At 43.6% G+C, this 11,973-nt stretch overlaps 1 pseudogene; it reads right to left on the bottom strand.

Annotated features, from left to right (window-relative positions):
* Positions 1-2,883: 2,883 nt before the first annotated feature.
* Positions 2,884-11,420, bottom strand: LOC130848846 (guanylate kinase-like; annotated as a pseudogene).
* Positions 11,421-11,973: the final 553 nt, after the last annotated feature.

The raw sequence follows: 11,973 nt of genomic DNA, 5'->3' as shown, positions 1-11,973 counted from the left end.
GCCTCAACAGTTCAGCCCCACTGGCCAGCGTCGAGAGTATGAAGTGTTAAGAGAAAAGAAGGTGTAGGGCAGGTGCCCTTGTATGTACTGTGTAGGTATGTCTCCTTGGGCATGTCTCAGCTTTTTTCTCTGTGTGTAGAATCAGCTTTCTTACCCCAGGCTGTGATTACACGGTTTAGTTCCACAAATGGGGGGCCCCGAATGTTAGCCTACAGATTACATTAATCAATCTATTTTGTTTCATCTTCCATGCTACTTAAAAGCCTCTTAGAAAGAAAATATATGCAAAGTAATGTACAAATTAGCACAGCCTTGTCATCTTTTTCAGCTGGTACCCTGTCAGTGAACAAAGAGGTCCTGGGTGAGCAGGGTCAGTCTGCAGCAACCAGTCTCCGTGGAATCAAGCTCCCTGCAACAGGGCAGTGAGCTGAGCGTACAGAACTACAGAAAGACAAAGAAAAATCACTCCCAGCCATCTCACTAACACGTTTCAGGATATACTAGGTCCTGACTGTAGAACAGTATGTGCAGTAGGAATAGTTTACATTCTAAAAAAGATACACACATGTGTGAATATGGGCTTAGACAAAGACTGGAAGCATATAGGCTTCAATGGTAAAGATTAGTATCTCTGGAAGTGGAATTACTTCTGTTTTCGTTGGTTTGTTTGTCTATTGGGTCCTTTGTGCTTTTTTATGTTTTCCAAGTTTCCTGAACACATATTACTTTTGAAAATTAAAAAAAAAAATGACCAAACAAACAAAAACACATGAAAAACCAGTAGGCCCTCAGAATTTCATCCATCTTGCCCATCCTTGTAAGTGCTAGTGTTTCCTGCAGGTTCCATCTTAGATCAGCCTACTATTCTTCACTTCACTAGATTAGCAGATCACAAACACAAAAACAAATTGCTGTACACACAAAGTTTAGGGACCTTCTGATTCTCCCTTTCAGAAGTCTTTTCTAAACCTTTCTCTAACACTCACCCCTTTCTCCAAGTGCTCAGGACGTCCTCTCCGCCCCCCCACCCCTCCACCAATTCTCTCTACAGTGCCAGGTCTGTGGTCCTTAGTAACCATGTCTGTGCCCCCAAATGACTTCTCTCTTGGCATCTTCTGTATTCTCCCATTCCCCACCCTCCACCCAAGTGCCTATTTTTCCAGGTAGCTCTCAGTTAGATGTTGGAAACGGTCAATAAATAGTAAACTAATTTATAACATTTGAATAGCTAATAGCTTCATACTCATGGGTTTTAAAAGAGGTTGCCCAGTTAATGTTACCACGTCTTTAATTGGTGATATTAAAGCTTTAGTCAAATGTGGATTTTCACGCTCCCATTAAATCCATGTGCAGGCAGGTCACAACCTCTTTTAGCCAAGCAGGGAAGGTTTCCTGTAGCCAGGCGCCATCGCCATTACTATCAGATAGAGCAGCAACTAATTCAGTCATGTTGATGGATGCCGAGATGGTGCCCAGACTCATCTACTGTCGGAGCTACAGCGCTGGAGTGCAAGAAACTAATTTCCTCCTGGCCTGAAGTGCTCCAGGTCAGCCCTGGTTACAAGGAAAATGACATGAGTCACTGCATCTCCTGAGCCAGCTTATCCAGAGTGTTGTGCACAGCTAAGCCACCAATGACAATAGGTGTGTGCAGAATGTGCGTTGTTTCACCCCATTAGTTCCAAAGCTCTAACTCTAATTTCCCAGAAGAAAGGTTAGGGAAACTGCAAAATGTGGCAGTTACAAAAAGCACTTCAATCCAATACCCAACAGGGAAAAGTGCAGACAAACTTCCGAACTCTAGCCAGTGAGGCAGCTCAAAACAAGGCTGTGCCTGCCCAAGAGAATCTCTTCCCCAGGGTGTGTGGTAGGAAGGGGGACCCCTTCCAGGACCTGAGACTGGGGTCTTGTCTAACACTCAGAAATGAATTGCCTGAGGAGACACATGTGCTGACAAAGCCAGAGACTTTATTGGGAAGGGGTGCCCCAGCGGAGAGCAGGAAGGTGAGGGAATCCAGGAGGACTGCTTTGCCACGTGGCTCTCAGTCTGGGTTTTATGGTGATGGAATTAGTTTCCTGGTTGTCTCTGGCCAATCATTCTGACTCAGGGTCCTTTCTAGTGGTGCACACAACCGTTCAGCCAAGATGGGTTCCAGCGAGGAGGGTTCTGGGAGGTTGGTAGGACATGTGGACTGGTGTCCCTTCTCTCGTTTGGACCTTTCCCGTGTTCTTCCAATTGGTGGTGGCTTGTTAGTTCCATGTTCCTTACCAGGATATCCAATCATAAAATAACTCGTGCAAATTGTTACTGTCTTTGCTTGGCCAAGGTGGGCTGTTTCAGTCAGCGTTTCCCCTAACAACTGGACCTTTAAATGATTGGGAGGGTTTTCTGCAGAGTTAGAGGTGAGGATTTTTTGTTGTTGTTTGGTTTTTATGCCAAGGTTTCATTTATTAAACAAAGAGGCATATGCACCTACTATGTGCTGAGTGTTGTGCCAGGAACCTTCACTGCAAATCCAAATATGGATCAGTCCCCGCTCTGAAGGACGGTACAATCCAGTTAGGGGTGGCAGTGGGGACTGGTGCAAGTGATGTTTCACCATCAGAAATAAAATAAATTAAGCCCTATAAGAGAGTATAGGAGAACAGAGATGAGAGCAGAGATGCCTGTAAATCCTCACGCCAGGAAGGAGGCAGAGGTGGGATCCAGTGGTTGGGAGGGAGCTGGGGTGGGAGTGGGGAGGGAGGAGATGGGGGAAGGGGATTGAGGAGAAGGGGGTGAGGGGAGAAGAGTGGAGGGTTGTGGGGCTGGCAAGGTCCTTTGACAACAACGGCGGCTGGGCAGTGAGGGAGACAGACAGGCAGCACCCTCACCGCAGGGCGCTAGCCGAGGGGAGCAGAGCCACCCTGGCCCGCAGGGGCTTGAACGCCAGGCCTCAGACTCCACTCCAGATTGGCGTACACAGCTGGCAGACCTCCTCTGGAGAGGCCAGTTCCTTGAGCCGCCTTTATTTCCTCAGAGAGCTCCTCCTTCAGGGCCCAGTAGGCCTTGTCCTGGCTGTGATCGCCACTGATGAGGTCAAACACACAGGGCTCCTTGCTGCATGTCACACAGGTTCTGCTCTGTGTCTGTGTTCCGCTGCTCCAGGCAGTCCAGTGAGGGCGGCTGCAGGAAGATGCAGGCGGGCCGCAGGCCAGTCTTCCCGGTGTTGCGCACCTCCCTCAGGACCACGTCCAACAAGCAGATGTAGTTCAGGGGCCCGCACAGCTACTTTGCTGGTCCTGTACCTACAGATTCCCTGAGACCTCAGTGTGCTCGATGAAATTCCAAGGAAAGACACAGTTGCAACCCTAGTTTTTATATAGGCTTATTTTTCTTTTGTTTCTTGTTTAACTCTAAAATTAATAACTCTTGAAAACTGAAGTGATACAATATGATCCATTAGTTTCACACAGTTAGGGTCCAAATCTTCATTTCTCTGCTGTGAGCTTTTTCGATTCACACTTGTCCTCGAAGATAAATCAGAGAATTGATGAGAAAAAAGTCCATCTTGTTTAAGTAGTTAGGTTATGTTTCACAATCTACTTCCAAAGAGACTCGGAGGAAGCAACTAATGTATCTGTTTAACTGATCCAGTTTAAGTGATTATGAAAAACTTGGAAACGAGAAGCTACATTTCAACTTTATTTCCTCAATTAGCCTGATAATTGGGAGATACGTATAGAATATGCCACATCCACTCCAAAGTATATTTACAGGAAAAATGCCAGAGGTCTGGCTCTCTACTCTTTTTCTCTAAAAGTTTCCAGATGCTCTAGATGCACCTAAAATATATGATTTTATATGGCAAACTTACATGTATTCCCTTTAAACTAATTTTTTAAATTATAAATGATATATCTTTATGAGTTAAAATAAAGGTACAGAAGGGAATAACAGTTACTCCCCAGAAGTAATCACAGTCAACAGCTTTGCAGATCTCTTTGCAATATACATATTAGAACAAGAGGATTATATTGCAGATTATGGCATCTCCAGAATATCTATATTGGAGAGGATGTTGGGGGGGTGGGCGGTGATCTGGTTAAATGGAAAGGCTAGAACACAAGCTTCATTTATATAGTAAGCAGTTAGTGTTCAGGCTGGTGTTAATTTGGCCTGGTTTTTGGGGGGACTGGAGGAGATTCTGAGAGAACCTAAAGGCTACTCAGAGCCAGCCATAGCAAGCACTGGCGTATGTATATTTCCACAACTTGCTTTTTATTTAAAAATAGGTCTTGAACATTTCATCATATCATCAACACATGTAGATCTACCACTTTATTTTATAATAATTACATGGGATTCCATTGTGTTTAACTAGACTACTGATGAACATTTAGATCTTTTCCAATTTTCACTAAGCATTCATGTGTGTGTGTGTGTGTGTGTGTGTGTGTGTGTATGATCTGTATGTGTATAATCTGCTTATAACATGAGAATCTCTATAGAATAGATTCAAAGAAGGGAAATTTCTAGGATGAAGGATATGTGCACTTTAAATTTTGACAGAAAACTGCCATTGTTTAATATACAATTAATATAATGTTCAATGTACCGTTGTTACATGAGCTACTTCCATTGTGGTGGCAGAACACTGTCTTATATGATTAATAGTAATCATATAATTTAGTATCCAAGCGAGAACACTTTTGAAAGAGAAAGTGGATGCTATTAATTATTATACTGTCGCCATGGGCATAAACCAGGACAACCCCGGGCAACCTGGGACATTTAGTCACCCTAATAATTATTAACATAAACATTATTAATGAGAATAAGATTGCTGAAAACTTAACACAGTTTCACAAATAGCTTAAGAGATTTCCATTATCCTCCTTTTATCCCTCCCAAACTTACTTTCTTCCTCCCACAGTTTTACACTGAAAGAGTGTATAAAACTTCCAGCAACCTGCTTGTCAGGTCTTGTCTTAATGACAGCAAACCAAAGATTTAGGGGAAAGGAGGAAGAATTAGCTTCTAAATATTTTGCACTATTACACTTTTCATTTGAAAAATGAAGAATCCCAAATCCCAGGAATCAAAACAAAATATCTCATGGAATAAAGAAATAATACGGAGGAAGGGAAAAAAAGTGTTTTGGAAAACAGTAATAAAACATTATCACAATACATTTGCTTCCTGTAAATCCAGCCTCAGGATTCCCTGATAAGCCCAAAAGCTTTACAAAAACATGAAAACGAACATAGCATATTCAGTTTTCTGAGGCCTATGACTTGGGTTCCAGCAGGCTAAATTTCAGGTAATCCCCGGACTAATGTTGATTTTTATGACTCAGCCTGAGAACATGTATTCTCTTTGGTGTCCTATAAAACGCTGGCAGGGCTTAGGCTACGTCTTTGGTTCTTTGTGGACAGTCCAAGACCTGGAATATTAGACATATGGCCTTCTGTGAGTGTGGTCTATCACGTATGTCAGTTCCCATTTCCAAGACAGCTGGGAAAAAAACTTATCTCATTCCCAGGCAAGATCAATCTATGGCAAGATCTGTGTAAATTCTGGAAACAACAGGCGGGTAGTTCCTGATGGAAAAAGAGAGCCCATCACATGCCTTGTACGTGGGTGTTCCCATCCCTCCAGCAGTGCCCTTTGTTCTTCATTAAGGATTCTGTTCCTTTTTCTGCCTGTTATCCCAGGCTCAGGAAGAAAGCCCTTGACGGGTTAATGACTTGCCCAGCACACTGAATCATCTGTCTTGTGTTTCTCACTAAATGAGAGGCTTTAACAGATCAGTGCTGAGGTGTTGGAAGTGTGTTTCTAGCTAATGGCAAGCTGTTGAAATGCCTCAGAGCCTTACAATCCACTACCTGAAGGCAACCCCACGAGACAGTATTTTCCAAAACATTCGTCATTTCACCTCTTGTCCATCGGCTGGCTGTGAATTCAAAAAGTGGATATATGGCCTAATTTTTCTTAAGGCTGCATGTTACAACTACATACTGTGTAGTAGGAACAACTATTAAGCGACACTCATTTTTTTTCAATACGTAACACTAGCCCCACTTTCTCACCCAGGTTTTGTTTTGATTAAGGCAGGCATTGGCAAAATATTTGAAATTCATCCTGTTTCTGTGAAACGGATGTTTTCCTTTGTCAAAAACTATCTGAAAGCTGAGATCAATCTATAGATACTGACAAAGAAAGATAGCTAAGATGTTTGTTTGTCAAAAACAAACAATAATTGCCAAACAGTAAGTCTGGCAGATCCCCTTTATGTAAAAATATGTGTAAATATAGTATGTGTTGGTATATGAATAGAGGAAATTTGAAAGACTATGTACCACGTTATTAATAGCTGTTACGTCTGGGGGTGGGATTGCCAGGGCTTTTTACTTCCTAAGACATCTGTATGATTTGCCTTTTATACAATAAGCATCTGTTACTTTTCCAATCCAAAAGAGAAAGGGGATGCAAAAATAAAGTTGTTCAAGAGGATTGAACCGATTTCTTAGCCCTGCAATCAAATAATCAAATGGGCTGAATTAACCAATAGCAGACATAAGCAGGAATGACCAATTCATGATGTGGAAGGTAGCATTGTTATATATTAATAAACATTATATATGTGTGTGTGTGTGCATATGTATATATATTTATTCTTCTAAGGACAGAAGAAAAGGACAAATGCCAGAGACAGAATTTGCTATTACTCATTAAAAATAAACTTGTTTTAAAAATAAGTACATTTATTTCTTAATCTGCTTAGAAAACTTTCAAACTCGCAGAATTATTTTAGAAGAGTACTCGTTTGGTTCTATAATCTGAACTCTCAGTTTGGGAAAATGTGCAGCTAGAATACGTCAGATATTAGCTGGTAGTGCCTGATGGCGAGTTACTGATAACATAGTGCAATTATATCATATCTAACACATCGTTTTGCGAGTCATCCCAGTGTGCTGTAGTGGAAAGTACACAGCTTTTGGAGATTCAAACTGGATTCAAGTCTCCCCTACCCCACTATACTTGTAATTTGATCTTGAATAAGTTACTTACCTGCCTAGATCCTCAGTTTTCTGAATTAGATGTATTTTGTAACAATAACCGAGGTAGGGGTGGTTATAAAAGGTTTAAACAAAATAATCTGTAAAGTGCATTTTATAACCTGTAAAAAATGCTGTAGCCTATTGAGTGAATGAATGAATGAATGAGAAAATATTATTCTAGACTTTATTAAGTGTTCCTACCAAAATGAGGGAGACTCATCCTAGTTCCTTCAGATGTGTAGGTTTTTTTAAGAAGAAAAATGACTCATAATTTAGAAAATGAAAAAAGTAAACAAATAGTTGAATGAAGGCTCTATATTTAGAATAATGCTGCAAAATTCTGAAATTCACACACACACACAGACTTACACCCAGTACCTATCATCCTTTAAATCTATCTCGAATGTCATAGCCTTTGTGAGGCCTTTGCTGATTTCCCAGGCAAAAGCAGGAACTCCCTCCCAAGGAGGGCCTGGGATGCAAAGATTAGCTGTGCCAATGAGATCCTCTTTCAGAGGGATTAAAGCTCACAGAATCGAAAGAATTTGCCAGTTGGACAGAGAAGCCCACTTTCCCTTAATGATAGTACCCAGAGTGACAGTTCTGTGACCCAAGTCTACTCTTGGTCCCCTAGTTAGGAAAGAGGTAAAGTCAGGCATATACTCTAGGCTATTTTAATTTCATTATCCTATACAGGAAATTGGGGAGTGTGTAAGCACCTCAGAGAGAATTTTAAAACCCTTGTTCTTTTAGAAATAACTTGACCTGACAGCTTGTTTGCAGCCACTCATTATGTTTCCTTTCCTTATCCTGCAGCCCTTTCCGTTCTTCCATTTCCCACGTGATACTTCTGACCAGCAATGTAGACACAAGTAACATTTGGGGAATCTCAGGGACAAAGAGTTCAGATGTGCATCTGATGACCAGCAGAGAAATAAGGACCAGAGTTCTAGATTTGGAAGTTAACTGCAAAACCGTTATTCAAAATCCATAAGAGTAGAAGAAAATGCCTAATGATTCTCAGTGTGGTTAGAGGAGCCTAAAACAAACTTGATACTGGGCAGTGGAGGAAGAGGAGGAGGAAAAACTCATAAAGGAGTGCTCAGAGAGGAGACCAACACAGAGACCACTGGTGATCGCTTCCCAAGGGGCTTTGGTGGGAAGGTAGAGATAGAATTCAGATTGCAGTGAGTTTTATTTTTTTATTTTTATTTGTTATAAATTTATTTATTTATTTATTTATTGGCTGCACTGGGTCTTCGTTGTTGCTCATGGGCTTTCTCTAGTTGCAGTGAGTGGGGGCTACTCTTCATTGTGTTGCGTGGGCTCCTTATTGTGGTGGCTTCTCTTGTTGCGGAGCACAGGCTCTAGGTGCGGGGGCTTCAGTAGTTGCAGAACAGGGGCTCAATTGTTGTGGCGCATGGGCTTAGTTGCTCCATGGCATGTGGGATCTTCCTGGAGCAGGGATCAAACCCGTGTCCCCTGCATTGGCAGGCAGAGCCTTAACCATTGTGGCACCTAGGAAGTCCCTGCAGTGAGTTTTAAAGTGAAGTTGGACTAAAGAAGTAGAGCAGTGCTCATTGATAACCCTTTTAAGGAGACTGGCAGAGGAGGAAACGTGTCCAGACAGGCTTGGCATCCTTAATTTCTCCCTCTCCACCCATGGGCAAGGCCACAGGTCCCCTATAAATGGAGGCTAGACTAGGTATCTGCACCTTGAGAAATCTCTCTGCTCTGGCTCCCTTCAAATTTCCTGAAACTTTTGGCTCCATCTTCCCATTCCTAGTCATGGATCCTTTAACTCTCATCCATTTCCCCCTCCCTCTCCACCCAGTGTATTTTGGATTGATACAGTGTTTGACCATCTCTTTGGTTCTCACCCTGTTTCACCTGATACTGCCCTCAGTTCCCTTTTTGTTCCATGTCCTGGGGCTCTACTCCAGCTCCTCCCCATCTGGGTACCCAGACCCTGACTCCTGGCTTCCCACCTGCTCTAGTTTGGAGCAGAACTGGTTCAGGAGGGGAGAGAAAGGCGTGAAATAGAGGAGGATAAAGTCAAGGAAAGGAGTGTCAGGTGGTTTCACTCTCGGAGTGTCTGGGAAAGGAGAAAGAGCCAGCAGCAGAGGGCAAAGGTAGGAAAGAGGAGAAAAGCTGAGGCGGCAAGTCTCCTGAGTGAGTGGGACGGGGCTAAGGACATAGGTGGAGGCCTTGACAGAGGAAGGGAAACTTCAGCCAGCCTCTGAGATAGAGAGAGGAGCCGACAAGAAGGATGGGTGTGGTTACATTCATAGGCAGTGAGGATTCCATGAGGGGTATGGAGGTTGGGCAGGAGGTTTACACTTGTGAAAGTTTGCATGGTCACTCAGGGGAAAGGGACAGTGAACTAAGCAAGGAACAGCATTTTAAGTAACACGATGAGACCAGTAGAAGCTGGAGACCCAGAACTTGTAGTGGCACCTGCTGCACTATTGTGCCCTTTTCTCCAGAAGTGCTTTAGCCCATGAAGGGCATCTCTTCTGAGCCAGGCTGGCCACCGGTTCTGGTCACTGATGCCTGCATTCTCAGGACCTAACTTAGCTCCAGCCCAAGGCTCTGATGCATTGTCTTCAGGACACTGGAGGACTCAGAATAAAAGAACCTTAACATCCTTTCAAGTGACCTTTTGGCTCTAGAAAGGCAGTGAGTGCCCTACAGGCAACATATATAAATTTGCCAGGGGACTAGCAGACTATATGGAGAAATTAGCATTTTGCAGGATCAAGGCCAGTTTCCCCACTTGCCGTACCCTGGCCCAGCCCTGCCTGAGCCTCCATGGCAGACCCAGCCTGCTTGCCAGGTTTCCTGCTACAACTGGAAATTCTCATGACCCTCACTGCCCATTTTCCAGGTGAGACTGAGCACGTGGCTTTCCTGGTCTCTTTGCCACACAGAACAGAGGAGTATTCTGGATTAAAAACTATGATGAATTCTGAAGCAAGCCATATTTTATGTATGAAGTTTGATCAAAGGAAGGGTACCTGCTAAGCCTTTCACAAGCTCCAGCAGAGTTACCATCTTGTCAGCACTTTGTAGCAGGGCTCTGGAGCCTAGCCTATGACCTGCCTGGAACAGTATTACTCTGGGTGTCCTTTCCAACAGCCTGCCTGGCCCCTCGATGATGAAGTGTCTGAGTACACTCAAGGGCAAAAGGCACAGCTGTGTTTGTTCTCTGGAATGAAGAACCACTCTCTACAAGGGTGCCCTGCAGGGAGAACCCCACGTCTATCACCTGGGAAATCACGTGCTCCCTCAGCTGGGAAGGAAGCCAGCCAGGACTGAAGGGATCTCCCCTCCTTTCCTTGCCAGTCCATCTATTTTCCTGGGAATTTTTTTGGCACCCTTGTGGTTACAGGAGCTAAAGCTCCCTTGCAGTCCAGGCCTTTATAGTCCCACTGTCAAGGTTCCAAATGCAAAGGACAAAAAAGTAAGTGCCAAGCATCCACTCATTCCAAAACCAAGTGCTAAAGCACCGATACAGGAGCTGCTGATCTACCCATCACCCATCTCTGCTCTATTCTCTACCATCAAAGAGTGAAGAGGAAGAAACTGGTGGAGGACTGACTCAGAGATGGTGGTGTGATCTTCTCTCACCCATGAGAAATGGGGAGTTGGGGTTTCCTCCTCACCTCAGGCCAAGGGAAAGGGCTTCAAGGGAACATAGTGTTTGACACATCCTCAGAGCTCGCTAATTTGTGGGACCCAGTGCAAAATGCACATGGGGAGACCCTTGTTCAGAAAACAGGGTAAAATGACATTAAAAGTACTGAATTAAAAAACTAAAAGGGTGGATTATACCCTTGCTCTCAGAAACACATCCTCTTGAAGCTGAGCTCAAGGTCTGCTTTGGGCAAAACTTGAGCCCTGAGTCCTTTAAGAATTCAGAGATGAGAAACAATTACGTGTTTCATTAATGACCTACTGTGTGCCAGACACCATGGTAGGCATTTTACATCTGTTATCTTGTTTAACCTTCACGACAATCCTGCAGTTTTCACAGTTGTCCAAGGTCACACAGAGGGTCAGTGTCAGAGATAGGATGTGGGCCCGGGTCTTACAGGCTCCAGAGTCTGAGTTCTTTCCATTCTCCTTCAGTCTCCCATGGAAGATGGGAAAGGGTAGAATGCTGGTACTTTGGGGGCACCTACTTGTGCCAGCACTGTGCTTGATGGAGTTGGTGCAGCTCTTTGAGGATGAGCTTCTGCTTCTGGAGGACCCTCTTCTAGGCCCTTCAGATAGGCACATAATCTCCACTGTTCACTGCAGCAGTCTAGCCACCAGGCAGAGGAGCTGGAACACTGATGGAGAAGGAGACAGAACTGTCTCTCATTCTCTTTCATATTCGTTTGTTCACTCATGCACAGGATTTCACTGAGCCCTATTCTTTTGCACTCCTGAGTTCCCAGGGCAATTGTGACTCTCTCTCTTTCTTTTGAGCTCTTTTTGTCTGTCCAGGGCCAGCAAAATGTAATGAAAAGACAACTGAGAGGTTATGTACATGATGAAAGGAAAATAAGTTATTTCAGAGTTTCATGCTTTCTCAAATGAGATTTCAATGTATTAAAGAGCCACAAAAAAATGACCTGTCTGGCCAATTATCTTGTTTGCCCAAGAATTATTTTATTACTTGACTCAGCCCTAAGTCCGTGAAATTAACTGCCATCAGATAAAACAAAGAGGGCCATAATTAAGCAGAAGCTGGGCAATGGGGTTGATGATCCTTTTCCTGTAAGGTTATGATCTGGGAATATGTGTGAATTCATGACTATATTTAATGCCTTGTCTAAAACATGGCCTGAAAGGCTGGAGCTGTGAGTAACCTTGGCAACAGCACAAGAATGGAGGATGGCCTGTTGTGGAATCCAGATTCTAGAGCTGAAAGCTTCATGGTGG

This window comes from Hippopotamus amphibius, chromosome 3 (assembly GCF_030028045.1).
Source record: "Hippopotamus amphibius kiboko isolate mHipAmp2 chromosome 3, mHipAmp2.hap2, whole genome shotgun sequence".
Taxonomy (NCBI): Eukaryota; Metazoa; Chordata; class Mammalia; order Artiodactyla; family Hippopotamidae; genus Hippopotamus; species Hippopotamus amphibius.
The sequence above is the reverse complement of the archived record's forward strand: the minus strand, read 5'-3'. Positions and strand labels throughout refer to the sequence as shown.